This window comes from Lynx rufus, unplaced genomic scaffold (genome assembly GCF_022079265.1).
Source record: "Lynx rufus isolate CCGP_SWC_20201006 ecotype Redwood Valley unplaced genomic scaffold, mLynRuf1.p SCAF_21, whole genome shotgun sequence".
NCBI classification, from domain to species: Eukaryota; Metazoa; Chordata; class Mammalia; order Carnivora; family Felidae; genus Lynx; species Lynx rufus.
Genome location: NW_025814836.1, coordinates 7608876 through 7625428, shown reverse-complemented (window position 1 = coordinate 7625428; position 16553 = coordinate 7608876). Strand labels below are relative to the sequence as shown.

General features: G+C 39.8%; 1 protein-coding gene across 1 annotated transcript in view; it reads right to left on the bottom strand.

Moving 5' to 3' along the window:
- APBA2 (amyloid beta precursor protein binding family A member 2) overlaps positions 1–16553 on the bottom strand; it is a 223780-nt gene that overhangs the window by 100891 nt on the left and 106336 nt on the right. The window lies entirely within an intron of this gene.

The window sequence follows — 16553 nt, the reverse complement described above, 5'->3', positions numbered from 1 at the left end:
GTCCACTCTCGCCACTGTTATTCAACATAGCATTGGAAGTCTTAGATTCTGCAATCAGATAACACAAAGAAATAAAAAGCATACAAATCAGCCAGGAGGAGGTCAAACTTGCACTCTTCACAGATGACATGATACTCTATATGGAAAACCCAAAATATTCCACCAAAAAACTGCTAGAATTGATTCGTGAATTCAGCAAAATTGCAGGATATAAAATCAACGCACAGAAATCGGTTGCATTCCTATACACCAACAATGAAGCGACAGAAAGAGAAATCAAGGAATCAATCCCATTTACAGTTACACAAAAAACCATAAAATACCTAGGAATAAATCTAACCAAGGAGGTGAAAAATCTACACACTGAAAACTAAAGAAAGCTTATGAAAGAAATTGAAGAAGACACACACACACACAAAAAAAAAAAAAAAAATGGAAAAAGATTCCATGCTCCTGGATAGGAAGAACAAATATTGTTAAAATGTCGATACTACCCAAAGCAATCTACATATTCAATGCAATCTCTATCAAAATAACACCAGCATTCTTCATAGAGCTAGAACAAACAATCCTAAAATTTGTATGGAACCACAAAAGACCCCAAACAGCCAAAGCAATCTTGAAAAAGAAAACCAAAGCAGGAGGCATCACAACCCTGGACTTCAAGCTATACTACAAAGCTGTTATCATCAAGACATTATGGTGCTGGCACAAGAACAGACACTCAGATCAATGCAACATAATAGAGAACCCAGACATGGACCCACAAACGTATGGCCAACTAATCTTTGACAAAGCAGGAAACAATATCCAATGGAATAAAGGCAGTCTCTTCTGCAAATGGTGCTGGGAAAACTGGACAGCGACATGCAGAAGAATGAACCTGGGCCACTTTCTTACACCATACAGAAAAATAAACTCAAAATGGATGAAAGACCTAAATGTAAGACGGGAAGCCATCAAAATCCTTGAGGAGAAAGCAGACTTTGATCTTGGCTGCAGCAACTTCTTACTCAACACATCTCCAGAGGCAAGGGAAACAAAAGTAAAAATGAACTACTGGGACCTCATCAAAATAAAAAGGTTCTACACAGAGAAGGGAATAATCAGCAAAACTAAAAGGCAACCAAAGAATGGGAGAATATATTTGCAAATGACATATCAGATAAAGGGTTAGTATCCAAAATCTATAAAGAACTTATCAAACTCAACACCCAAAAAACAAATAATCCAGTGAAGAAATGGGCAAAAGACATGAATAGACACTTCTCCAAAGAAGACATCCAGATGGCCAACTGACACATGAAAAAATGCTCCACATCACTCATCATCAGGGAAATACAAATCAAAACCACAATGAGATACCACCTGACACCTGTCAGAATGGCTAACATTAACAAATCAGGCAACAACAGATGTTGGCAAGGATGCTGAGAAAGAGGATCTCTTTTGCACTGCTGGTGGAATGCAAACTGGTGCAGCCACTCTGGGAAACAGTATGGAGGTTCCTCAAAAAACTAAAATAGAACTACCCTACGACCCAGCAATTGCACTACTAGGTATTTATCCAAGGGATACAGGTGTGCTGTTTCAAAGGGACACACGCACCCCAATGTTTATAGCAGCACTATCAACATTAGTCAAAGTATGGAAAGAGCCCAAATGTCCATCGATGAATGTACACACACACACAAAATGGAGTATTACTCTGCAATCAAAAACAATGAAATCTTGCCATTTACAACTACGTGGATGGAACTGGAGGGTATTATGCTAAGTGAAATTAGTCAGAGAAAGACAAATATCATATGACTTCACTCATATGAGGACTTTAAGAGACAAAACAGATGAATATAAGGGAAGGGAAACAAAAATAATATAAAAACACGGAGGGGGCAAAACATAAGAGACTCATAAATACGGAGAACAAACAGGGTTACTGGAGGGGTTGTGGGGGGGATGGGCAAAATGAGTAAGGGGCACTAAGGAATCTACTCTTGAAATCATTGTTGCACTATATGCTAACTAACTTGGGTGTAAATTTTAAAAAATGAAAATTAAAGGGGCGCCTGGGTGGCTCAGTCGGTTGAGGATCCAGCTTCGGCTCAGGTCATGATCTCACGGTTTGTGAGTTCGAGCCCCACATCGGGCTCTGTGCTGACACCTCATAGACTGGAACCTGTTTCAGATTCTGCGTTTCCCTCTCTCTCTGCTCCTCCCCTGCTTGTGCTCTGTCTCTCTCTTTCTCTCTCTCTCAAAAATAAACATTAAAAAAATTTTTTAATGAAAATGAAAAAAAAAAAAAACTTAAAAAGCAGGGAAGGATCCTAGTTAAAAGAGAAGACTTAAGAGACTTTACAACCCAAAGGCCTATCTGGTCCTTGACTCGGTCCTGGTAAAGAGATCAGCTATAGAAGACATTCTGGGGATGACTGAATATTTAATACAGACAGGGTATTAAGTCATATTAAGGAATTAATGTTGACTTTGTTAGTATGATAATGGTATCAGATAAGTTAGGAAGATGTGCTTCTTTTTAAAGTGCATACTGACTTTTCATGGGCAAACAATGACAGCTTTAATTTACTTTAAAAACTTCAGCAGAAAAGGCAGAGGGAACAAATGTGAGAAATAATCAGCAACAAAAACCAAGTGAATATGGCAATGGATATGCCTGTGTATTATGGCTTTCTCTCTTTTCCTATAAATTAGAAAATCTTTAGTTCAGTGAAAAAAAAGTATTATGACAGTTAAAACTTATCACCACTACCATCACCTCCTCCCCAAAGCTATCAATGCCAGACAATGCCATTTGATCATGACAAAAAAAATAAAAAGGAGCTTAATGACATCCATGAATCATTCTTGATTGAAAATCAACCTTAAGAAGTAGATCAAGAAGCAAATTTCTTAACTTGATAAAAGATATCTAGCAGCAAAATGCAGCAAATATTTTATGACAGAACAACAAGAGTCCTCCCTTTCACCTGAGGAACAAGGTTAGGATGCCTGCTACGGCTAGCATGATTCGATTGTATGCTGGTAACCCCAGACAGGGCTGCAAACACAAGGAAAAGTCTTGAGAGGGGGGAAACTGAGAAGGGGCATTTTTGCCAACAGTATGGCTATCTTTGGAGAAAAGCAAGAGAATCAACTGACCAATTACTAGAACTAAGAAGGTTAGTGAGGTGACTGTGTGCAAGTTCAACATCTAAAACTCAACGGCTTTCCTAAACATTAGCAATAACCACTGAGAAAATGTAATAAGAAAAAGATTTCAGATACAACATCAACAAAACCATGAAGCATCTAGGAAAAGAGCATAACAAAAATGTACAAAGCTTTTATGAAAAACATAAATCATATTCCTGGATGGAGACAACAGATAATATTGTAAATGTAATAATAAGATAACAATATATATTTATATATATGTCATATAAATGTATAAATATACATATGTATATGCACAATATATATTATAATATAGTTATTATATAATTATTATACCAATGTTACAAATATTTTGATTTGGTCCAAATCAATTTATAAAATCTACACAATTCCAACAGAACATGAGTACAAATAATAAAACACAGAAGGCAGAGAAATCAACTGTGGAGACACTGCAGAACAATGAAAGATATAAAAATTTAAAAATAGCAAATTTTTACCAGAATAGGAATACACAAATGAACCAGTAGGAGTGATGAGTGTTCAGAACAGCCCAACATCTATGATAACTTAAAACACAATGAAGGCAGGATGCTTGGGTGGCTCAGTCAGTTGAGCATCCAACTTCGGCTCAGGTCATGATTTCATAGCTCGTGAGTTCGAGCCCTGTGTTGGGCTCTGGGCTGAAATCTCAGAGGCTGAACCCTGCTTCAGATTCTGTGTCTCCCTCTCTCTCTGTCCACCCCCAACTCCCATTCTGTCTTTCTCTCTCAAAATATAAATAAACATTAAAACACACACACACACACACACACACACACACACACACACAATGAAGGTAACATCGCAAATCACTGGGTTGGGGTGGGGGATGGGTACAATCATTGCAACCCACTGAGGAAAAAAGATATGCCTGCTTCATACTACTCATGAAAGTAAATTCTAGATGGACCGGTGATCTCAGTATAAAAGAGATGACTCTTCAATATTAAAGAGTCCAGGTAGGGAAGAAGGCCTTCTTAAATAAGACGTAATGAAAAATCATTAAGACTTATAAATTTCCCACATTAAAATTTTAAACCTGCATGAGAGAAGAAAAAATCCACCTAAAACAAAAAAGACAAATTTACAGACCGGAAGAAAATAATGGGAGTATATGAGATAAAGGATTCATATATAGGATGTGTTACATTGTTTGCCTATGCACCACAGACCCAAACATTCACACCAACACCAAAACACGTCCTATATATCGATAGGAAAAAGACAAATTTTCCAGTGGGAAACAAAGAGCAAAAATAACAAAGGGGAACTGACCCAAGAGAAAACACAGATGTTCTTAACCTCACAAATAATCAGGGAAAATGACAAAGTAATACCGTAATCTTCCTTCCATTATATCAGCAAAATTATAATATCCAGAACTGATAACACTGTAGGGACAAAACCACTCTGTAGCCACTCAGGAAAGAACAGTAGAATATACTATTACTATAGTAATCCCACTCCTTTCAATGCACTCTAGAGAAACATGAGCCCACAAACATCATTGTTTATACACCAAACGTCAGGAACGACCAAAAAGTTCATCACAGGAGAGTGTTCATACAATACATAGTACACGCAGTCACTGGAAGCCTACATAGCGGTTAAAACAGAGGTGGTAGCTCTCCTAGGCAGTAAGTACTGTATGTAAGTTCTCCGAAATGTGCCATGAGACACTCAAGGGGCAGAACAATGCACAGACTCTGAGATACGCTCCATTTGTGTAGAAACAAAGTGTAGCCACATGCTTGTACAAATACATATACACTTGTGTAAGTGTGTGATAACAGATCCAGAGGGACACATTCTTTTTTTTTTTTTTTTAATTTTTTTTCAACGTTTATTTATTTTTGGGACAGAGAGAGACAGAGCATGAACGGGGGAGGGGCAGAGAGAGAGGGAGACACAGAATCAGAAACAGGCTCCAGGCTCTGAGCCATCAGCCCAGAGCCCGATGCGGGGCTCGAACTCACGGACCGCGAGATCGTGACCTGGCTGAAGTCGGACGCTTAACCGACTGCGCCACCCAGGCGCCCCCAGAGGGACACATTCTAAACCCCTTAGCATAGTTCTCTCCGGGGAGAAGAAGAATACTCTAGGTGGTCAAGGGAGCATCTAGCTTTATCTGTGATCTCTCAGTTTTGTTAAAGAACGCACATCTGTGGGGCACCTGGGTGGCTCAGTCAGTTGTGCGTCCGACTTCGGCTCAGGTCATGATCTCTTTTGAGCCCCGCATCAGGCTCTGTGCTGACACCTCAGAGCCTGGAGTCTGCTCTGGATTCTGTGTTTCCCTCTCTCTCTGCCACTCCCCTGCTCGCAGTCTCTCTCTCTCTCTCTCTCTCTCTCTCTCTCTCTCTCTCAAAAATAAATGAACATTAAAAAAAAATTTAAGTAATAAAAAAAGAATGTACATCTGTGTTGCACAGATCGTCAAATGTTTTACAAAGAAAATACAATTTTGGCCTTTCTAAAATATCCTTAATCAAAAATAAATTGTCCCGAGCCAACAGAGAATGCAGAAGGCCACCTTCCTCCTTGGAAGACACAGCCCCACCCCAGGGGAACAGGACGGGTAAAAGGAAGACATGAGGCTAAGGAACGGGGTTCCCTGGGGCCCTCCCACCCAGAGGCCAGCACCTCTCTGCCCAATGCACTGCAAGTAAGAGGACAGCCTAGGGAGTGTCCTGGTCTTCTGCTTATTCCTTCTCCCCTCCATCTTCATGCCTTATCCAGTCTAAAAGTTCAAGAGCAAACTTGATCTCTGCTGCATGGGAGAAGGTTATACCATAAACACCAAACTGGCCTCTTGTGCTGCAGCCTCCGTAGCCCATCCCCCAACACACACCAGCACATTTACTCTCTTGCTAGGCAGGGACCATCATGATCCTTCCTTCCTTCCCAGTGGGACAAGCCAAGGCTCCAAGAGGAGGTATGGCTAAGGTGAGGTCACAAGGCAATGAGGGATCGTGGCCCAGGCCTGACCACCTGTCTCAACACTCCTGTGCTGCCCAGTCCTTCCCATGCTGCGTCTTCACTCTCAAACCACAGCTTCTTTTTATTATTTTGTAAAGTTTATTTTTATTTATTTTCAGAGAGAGAGAGAGAGAGAGAGAGAGAGAGGGAATCCCAAGCAGGCTCCACACTGTCAGTGCAGAGCCCAACATGGGGCTCAATCCCGCAAACCATGACATCATGACCTGAGCCAAAATCAAGAGTCAGAAGCTCAACTAAATGAGCCACCCAGGCACCTAGCTTCTTGTTATTACTGATGTAGATGTATTGACACTGACATACCATAACCTGCCACACCTGGCCTCTACTGTTCTCCCAGTGGTAAGGAGAGGGAGGACTGACCTTACCAGAGCCCAAGGGCCAAACTCTCTGGACTCAGTTGAAGCTTCCCTCACAGGTCCCGTCCCATCCCCCAGCCAGGGCTGCTCCCTGGCCACATCTGCCTCAGATTGGCCCCTCCTGGATCCCACTCTTCACAGCTGGGCTGATCTGCTTTCTTCCCACATTTCTTATTGTAGCTGCATAGACGCCTTTGGCAGATATGAGCTTATCCTTCCTGCCCATGGGTTCCTGAAACTTAAGGCACTGAAAAGTCCCACTCTGCAATCTGCCAAAGGTGCAGAAAGACAGAATATCATATGGAGGTAATCAGAGTCTCCTAGGTACCCAGTGCATTAAAAGGCCCTAAAGTGGTTACAACACGTGGTTATTATGCCAACTCTAGAAAGAACCAGCATTGTCACCCAGATGGCATCCGGCTAAGGAGTGGATCCTGGCTCTGGCTGAACAATAGAATTACTGGTGAATTTAAATCTATGTCTCCATCTCTATATCTCTATCAATCTGGTCAATACCCAGACCACATTCTGAAAGATCTTGGTCCAACTGGCCTGGAACTGACCCCCAGGACTGATACTTTTTAACACTCCCCAGGTGACAAATGGGCAGTCACAGTTGCAAACACAGACTCCAATCCACTTTTGGGGCTTTCCTCCTAAATGTGACTAAACAATCAAGGATCATAGACTGGGGAGGAAAGCCTCACACAGGAAAAGGAAAATCCAGATTAAATGAGCGCAAGGAAACCAAAGGAGACAGGAGACACTGTCAAAAACAAAAAAAAAGTAGTAATTAATACCTTCAACAAATGTAAGAAGTTACTGCTCCCCAAACAGGAAAGCAGAGCTACCAAAAAAAAAAAAAAAAAAAATGACAGACTAAAAAGAGCTCTTGGAAATTAAAAGTAGAAGAAAGTATAAACATTTATTATGGGAATTCAAAGATAAAGTCAGAAATATCCTAAAAAGCACAATAGAAAGGAGTTGGAAAAATACAAAAATACACAAGACAAGAGAAGCATATAGGATGAAATCCAGAGGTCCAATGTCAGATAAGTGGGAATCCCAGAAAAAGAAAAAAGAGAGAAGGAAATTATCAGTGAGAAAATAAAAGGAAGTTTCTCAGAGCAGAACAGAGTGCTGGGTGAATCTGCTCTGGGTTCTGATTCTCTCTCCAGCACAACCACTGAGATGCACCAGCTTGGGGAGCAAAAGCATCAAACTCTGAAGTTTCTCATTTGTACACAGCAAGGCACCACGTTGCGCAAACACACATCACTGAAACAGTTTGCCCCAGGACCCAACCCTCCTTCCTCAAAAACTCTGTATACAGCTCCTGGCACATAAATGCTTCTGGTCGTCACAATAAGTCTGTGCAAGTAGAAGGGGCAAGGGAGGAAATCGAGACTCTGCAAATAACCTGCCCTAAAGTCACACCGCTGGTGTCCCTGTCTCCCAGCCCACAGCTCCTCCTTCCATTCTTGCTACACCCTTGTCCCCTCACATACCTGATTCACGATCTGCTCCTTGGGTGCAGACATAACAGAGCAAGCAAGTATTCCAAACAGTGGGTGGATCTTCCTAACCTTGCCTGATGACTCCTTTAAAAAAAAAAAAAAATGGGGCGCCTGGGTGGCGCAGTCGGTTAAGCGTCCGACTTCAGCCAGGTCACGATCTCGCGGTCCGTGAGTTCAAGCCCCGCATCAGGCTCTGGGCTGATGGCTCAGAGCCTGGAGCCTGTTTCTGATTCTGTGTCTCCCTCTCTCTCTGCCCCTCCTCCGTTCATGCTCTGTCTCTCTCTGTCCCAAAAAAAATAAATAAACGTTGAAAAAAAATTTAAAAAAAAATTAAAAAAAAATTAAAAAAAATGTATTCTCTCAACTAAGAAAGGATTTTCTTCTTCCTGACATGACAATAAACTCCACCACTAACAATGCTGTCCAGGACCAGGGTCCTGAGAGATTTCCATCTGCCCCTCTCCTCCTTACCATCCACCAGCAAACCAAACTGGTGGGTGTAGATCCTGGGGTGGCAGCCAGGCACAGGACAGAGGTGCTACCCACTAGCAGTTGACACTGTCACCCCACGACAGCTGGGGGCATCTTCTATCTTTTAAAAAACAGGAACATTTCTTCTGGAGCCCCTCGATGTTCAGTTGGTTAAGCGTTCAACTTCAGCTTAGGTCACGATCTCACAGTTCATGAGTTCAAGCCCCGCATCAGGCTCTGTGCTGTCAGCACAGAGACCACTCTGGATCCTCTGTCCCCCTCTCCCTGCCCCTCTCCAGCTCATGCTCATGCTCTCTCTCTCTCTCTCTCTCTCTCTCAAAAATAAATAAACATTTAAACAAAACAGGAAAATTTCTTCTATTAAAGATGTTGTACAAGGCATAAATGAGGGACCCCAGACACTCATTTTACAGGGTCCGCATGCACCACAACTGCCCTCGATGGCATCTACTGAAGGAATAAGACAACCTGGCTGATTTTCCGAGTGCATGCCTCTATTCTCTGATTAGAAACAGACATTCTGGACAAGCAATACAGATCACATTCTTTTCCCTTAGCAACCATAGCAGTCACATGAACACCAGCAAGATGGACGGTGCTCTTCCTCAGGTACAAATCCTCAGTAGCAGATGTGACTTAGTTTCATTTCTTATGCAACCTCCTTGAAAGCCAAAAAGGTAGACCCTATCCAAGATCCTCCTTATAGACTGAGCTGGGCAACAGAGGAATGGAGTTCCTTTTGATGCTGATTTTGGAGGAAATGTGGGAAAAAAGACAAGTGAGAAAGATTGACTACAGGAAAACACCATGTCATTGTGTGTAAGAGTCAAATGATGACAGGGCAATCTGCAGACCAGTGGGCTCAAATCTGATTCTAGAATCAAGATTTTAGGACAGCTGTTCAATAAAACTTTCTGCAATGTTAGAAGTGTTTTATCTGCCCTGCCCAAGACAGTAGGCTTAGAGCACTTGAAATGTGGCTAGTTTGGCTGAGAAGCTGAAGTTTTAACTTGCTTAATTTTAATTAATTTAAATTAAATATAAATTGCCATGTGTGGCTAGTGGCGGCCATACTGGACAGCGAAGTTCTAAAATGCACTTTTTAATGGGTTGGGTTGTGATCACCTTTAAGAAAAGTAGCCACTGCAAGAGCTAACCATGAGTTTGCAAAATTACTCCCATTCTCTCTCTGATAGAGTATGTACAGAGGTACATGAAAGAGATCCTGAAATAAGAATGCACCTGGATTTCAACAAGATACATGCCAGGTCCTTCCCAACATTCTTGGGAATTATGTTGAAATGGATGTGACACAATGAGATGGATTTTTGCCTAATTGAATGATCATATTAAAATGGCATCAATTTGTGGATAACTCAATCTGTGGGGACTTTCCCAATGATTTGGCTGTGTTCCATCATGGGTGATGAACAAGGAAGACAGCTGCTCTTCAGAACTGCAGAATACACAAAACTGGAGAGGTAGGGAAATACAAATGTATTTTCCCCAAGTGTAGGGATGGCAGAGGCAAGCTTAGCCAGAGCATGCTTGGAAGACCTGTTATATACCCTGTTCAATCTAGTTAAAGGGACGCTTTCACTGCCAGACACCCTAATGTGAGTCACAGACTTCACCTCTGAATGATGTTGGTACACGAATCCACCCTTAACCATATAGAGAGGCTTAATTTCTTTAAGGTCTAACCAAAAAATTGCATCAGTAATTGTACTGTTCCTAGGTCCCCAAGATCAAAGAGCCTATTCCACAGAGCCCTCTCCATCTGTTTCTTTCATCAGAAGCTTTATGATGAAGGCTATCTTCTTCCAAGATCATTATTTTTTCCCTTACCTTTAAAAGAAGTCAGCAGAGAATCCTTTTTCATAGCCCTTGTGACTAAGGGTATAGATAAGAATATGTAAAGAATGATTCATTCTCCTACATAACATATAAAATATGTATTACTGAGGATACTGGATGACTGGGAGCAAAGTATTAGGTCTTCAAATAATATGAGGCACCATTAACCATGACATAGTGGATGGAGAAAACAAACAATGTTATTATGCCCGATGAATCCTGCTTCAGGCTATGACACACCAGCTTGTGCCAGACTAAGCCTTCCACCAAGAACAACCAGCAGCTCTTGATGACTTTTTAAAAAATCTCTATGGAAGCATCAGAGATCTGCCAAGGCAACTAGGACTTGAGGGGCTGAGATCCTGACAACCAAGAAACTATAACTGAAATAAGCCGAGCATTTTGTGTGGCTTCTCTAAGGCATTAGTGGATCCATAACTGGTAGGAGCCAAGAGGTTTAAAAACCAAGCAGAAAATAAAGTTAAAAAAAAAAAAAAAAGAGGGGCGCCTGGGTAGCTCAGTCGGTTAAGCGTCCGACTTCGGCTCAGGTCGTGATCTCGCGGTAGGTGAGTTCGAGCCCCGCGTCGGGCTCTGTGCTGACAGCTCAGAGCCTGGAACCTGTTTCAGATTCTGTGTCTCCCTCTCTCTGACCCTCTCCCGTTCATGCTCTGTCTCTCTCTGTCTCAAAAATAAATAAACATTTAAAAAAATTAAAAAAAAAAAAAAACAAGCAGAAAGTGGTGGTCAAGAAACAACAGGGCTAAGCAGAACTCTTGGCAGTTTTAAGAGGGATATAAGAAATTATAGTTTCAAGCTCCTAACGCAGTGAGAACCTGAGAAGCCAAACTCCTGGAGAGAAGAGGGAACAGAAAAGTGAGGCTGATATTCAGATATGTTAAGAAACAGTGAAAGGTGAAACAATTTGAACGACAGCATAAATAACACAGTACTGAGTTACAGCCCAAAGTACAAAAAAAAGATCCACAAATCCACATGGACATAATTAAATGAATGAGTGTATCAATAAATGAAAGAGAAGGGACAAATCTGTGGGTTAAGAATTCCATATAATCTGTTAGCTACCGCCCCCTCATGTAGATGAAAGATAATTTACAGGTGATGTAGGTGAGTATCAAGGGATGTGTTACGTACCCTTGATTTGATATGATGGGAACGGTGCTCTTCCCTATGCAGTCTTTTGACCCAGAGCCTGTAACTCCTGTATAACCATCAGAAAAAAATCAGACAAACCTAAACTGTAGCATATTCTATAAAATACCTGAGCAATATTCCTCAAAGCTGTCAAGGTCATCAGAAACAAGGAAAGCCTAAGAAGCTATCACAATCTAAAAGTGTCTAAAGAGACATGAAGGTTGAATGTAATGTGGATGCCTGGAACAGAAAAAGGATGTGAAGTAAAAAATAAAAAGTAAAAAAAAATGAAGGATGTACTGTAGTTAATTATGAAGTATTCAGACTGGTTTATTACATGCAAGAAATGTACCATGCTAATGTAAGATGTTAATAGGGAAAAATGGGTGTAGGATACATGAGAACTCTTCTACTATCTATTTGACTTCTCTGTAAATCTAAACAGTAAAAAATATTTTAAAGAAAGTTGTTGGTGTAGTTACATTGATAGTCAGACAAAGTACACTTTAGGAAAAGAGGCATTTCTAAAAGAGAAAAAGAAATAATTCATAATAAAACATAGGGCAATCTGCTAGGAATAAAGTCTAAATTTAAATTCCAAATTTAAAGTCTAAATTTAAATTCTAAATTTATATGTATTTAGTTATATGCTCTCAGAATGTATAAAGGGGAAAACTGACAGAACTATAAAAAGACAAATCTAACATCACAGTGGAATATTTTAACATACTTCTCCCAGTAAATGATATAACAAGCAGAAAAGAATCAGAATGGAAATAGACATGAACACCATAATTACCAAAATTTTCCTCGTTGATATATGTAAATTACTGTACCAAGAAACCACATACAAATGCACACAGAAAATTTATCAAAATTAATCATATGGTAGGCAAATCTAAAATGAGTCTAAAAAATTTTGAAATGTTAAAAACCATAAAGGATGTATTTCTGACTATAGTATAATTAAGCAAGAAATAAACAACAAAAATATGACTAGAAAATATGCAGACATTTGGAAATTGACCACTTTGAAATAACTCGCATATCAAAGAAGAAAATAATCATAAAATTTAAAAACATTTGAAGAGATTAATAATGAAACTACAACATATCAAAAAAATAGTGGGGTGCCCTGGGTGACTCAGTCGGTTAAGTGTCTGACTCTTGATTTCGGCTCAGGTCATGATCTCACAGTCGTGAGATGGAGCACCACATCCAGCTCCAAGGGAGGCATGGAACCTGTTGAAGATTTCCCTGCCCCTCCCCACTCTCATGCATGTGTACTCTTTCAAAAAAATAAAAAATGAATAAATAAAAATAAAAATACTTTTTAAAAATAGTGTTGCATACTCATATTCATAGCTGCACTATTCACAACAGCCCAAAGGTGAAAGCAACCCAAATGTCCATCAATGGATGAATGGATAAAGAAAACATGATATAAACATACAATGGAATATTATAGAAGTGGAAGGAAATTCAAACATATGCTACAGCATGGATGAAACTTGAAGACAATATACTAACCTAAAAAAGCCAGTTGTAAAGACAAATACTGTATGATTCCATTTATATAAGGCACCTAGAGTAGTCACATTCATGGAGACAGAAAGAACGGCAGTTGCCAGGGGCTGTGGGTAGGGGAAAAAGAGAAGTTACTGTTTAATGGGTACAGAGTTTCACATTTGCAGGATGAAAAGGTCCTGGGGATAAGTTTCACAACAATGTGAATATAGTTAACACCACTGAGCTATACACTTAAAAAGGGCATATTTTATGTGTTTCTAACCATGATAATTAAAAATAGTAGATTACAGCTAAAGCAGGCTTACGGGGAAATTTATAACTTTAAATTTCTTTATTAGAAAATTTAAAAAGGCTACAAAAATAACCTAGATATCTATTTATTTTCAATTATTTTGAAAATAACAGCAAATTAAACCCCAAATAAAGTTGAAGGAAATAATCAATATGGGGGCAGGAAAAAATTGAAAGAGAAAACAAATGTATAATAGGGGAAAAGCAATAAACCCAATGTTGGTTCTTAGGAAGAATATTAAATTTGTAAATCCCTAGCATGATAAAAGTGGGAGTAGGAGGTAGGAAGGGGGAGCATGCACAAATTACAATATCAGAAATGAACAGTAGTTATCATTTGTAAAAGATAATAATAGACATAATAAATGACTTAACACAACTGTCACAGTTTTTATGAAATGCACAGCTTCCTGAAACACAACTTAGTGAAACTGACACCAGAAGAAAAAACATCCAATGGTCCTGTATCTATTAAAGAAACTGAATCTGTAATTAAACTTCTCAAATAATTTCCAACCTCAGTGGCTTCCCAACTCTTCCAAACATGAAGGAAGGAAGGAAGGAAGGAAGGAAGGAAGGAAGGAAGGAAGGAAGGAAGGGAGACAGGGAAGAAGGAAGAAAGGGAGGGAGGGAGGGAGGGAGGGAGGGAGGGAGGGAGGAAGGAGAGAGGAAGAGAGGGAAAGGGAAACACCAATATTGCCCAAAATCTTCCAGGGAACATAAAAAGAGGTACACTTTATAAAATCATCACTACTTTGATGCCAAAACCTGACCTTGACATTATATGAAAATAAAAGTATAGGCAAATCACTGTTAAAGACAGTTGCAAAAAGAGCTATTAAAAATTATTAAATCAACATAAAAACTATATCATATCTCAAATCAGTTGTAGTCCAGAAATGCAAGGTTGGTTTAATATTCGGAAATCAATCATATAATTCACATTAATTAAAGGGAAAATAGTCTTTGATTAATTAGAGGCAGAAAAAGTATTTGATAAAATTCAACCCCCACTCATGATAAAGCTGTACCTAACTAGAATAAAAGGAAATTTTTTGTTCTTATAAATAGTATGCACGCACACAAAAAAATGAGAGCAACCAGCTTAATTCAAAGTGAAATACTGAAAGATTTTCCCCCAAGAGGGAAATTATTGAACTGGGGTTTGCAATCAGCACAAAAAGGAAAAAAACAACTCTCATTATTCATAGACAGCATGATTATGCATGTAGAAAATCTAAAAGATCTTACAAATAAACTACCACAACTAATAAATGAATTTAACAAGGTTGCTAAATATAAGGGAAACATTTAAGAAACAATCACATTATAAATACCCATGAAAAGGAATTATAATATAGAATTAAAGAAAAACACTCATGATAGCAATAACAATAGCAAACAAAACAATACCCAAATACCTTGGAAGAAATCTAACAGAAGATGTTATACATACAAAACTATAAAATATATCAAGAAAACTTGCATTAAGTCCAAAGAGAAAGAAATTACATGTTCATGGATTAGAAGACAATAGCACAAAGTCTCCCTCTTAATGGAGCTATAATTTAAAGGACTCTCATCAAAACCTCAGTAGTAGTTCACAATCAAGTGTTTCTACAGAAATTGACAGAATGATTCTAAATTTTATATGAAAATGCAAAAGGCCAAATATAGCAAGATAATATTGAAGAGCAAAACTGAAGGACTTAAAACTAGCAGAAGTAAATACTTACTATAAAATCACACTAATTAAGATATTGTGGTATTGATGGCATTCATGGGTTCTAGTGATGCTTTATTTCTTCATCTGGGTAATAGTTTACATGGATGTGTTCACTTTGAGAAAATTCATGGCAATAATTTGCACAAGCAGAAAAGTACACCTCAATTTAAAAAGCTTATTTGGGGGCACCTGGGTAGCTCAGAGGGGTTGAGTGTCCAACTTTTGATTTCATCTCAGGTCATAATGTCAGGGTCATGGGATCGAGCCCTGCATCAAGCTCTGCACTTGGCGTGGAGCCTGCTTAAGATTCTCTCTCCTTCTCCCTCTCCTCCCCACCCCCTGCTCACGCTCTCCCTTTCTCCCTCTCAAAAAAAAAAAAAAAAAAAAAAAAAAAAAAAAAAAAAAAACAACAATTTAAGGGTTTCCTGGGTGACTCAGCTGGTTAAGCATCTGACTTCAGCTCAGGTCATGATCTCAGGGTCCGTGGGATCGAGCCTCGGGTCAGACTCTGGGCTAATAGCTCAGAGCCTGAAGCCTGCTTCAGATTCAGTGTCTCCCTCCCTCTCTGCCCCTCTCCAGCTCGTGCTCTGTCTCTCTCTCTCTCAAAAATAAACAAACATTAAAAAATTTTTTAATTTAAAAGAATCAAAAACTAAAAAGCTTATTTGAAAAAAACATAGTATGGTCTATATTGCTGATCTTGCACACTATGCAATTAACAACAGAGGCCTTGAAAAGGTGAGTCTCCAGAGCCTCCTTCTGCTTTCTATCACTTTGTAAGTCCAAGTGGTTGTTATGCGGTGTGGACTGTGACAGGGAAGGAAGGAGAACACAACTCAGATGAGATTAGAGAAGCCACTATATTATGGGCAAAGGCTCACTTTTTAAAGTTTTCTTTCAGACTTTATTCTGAGCCAGGGGCTCCGCCTGCTGTCATGGCACTGTAAACACTGCCCTCATTTCTGTGAGTCAGGCTTCCTGGAGCCTCCTCTATGATGCCCTGGTGCGCTATGGGGTTAAGGGCACCTGGGGACGATCCCCAGGCTAGGCTCTCTTTAACTAGTCCAGCATCTAAAAGGAGGATCCAGCCTGCTTCCCCTACACATACACCCACACCCCCCCACACACTCAGAGACTCACTCACATCACTCTCACCCACAGACACACAGACTGATACAGACACACTCACATAGACTGAGACACTCACACTCACAGATTCACACACTCTTCAAACACAAAGACTCATACACACACACACACACAGACATAGACACAGACTTATACATACACACAGATTCGCACATCTCAAACACATAGACACATACACACACACTCATACACACTCACAGACACTCACACATAGACTCATATCCACTCATTCACACTCTCTCATACACATTCACACGCTTTGTCCTGACA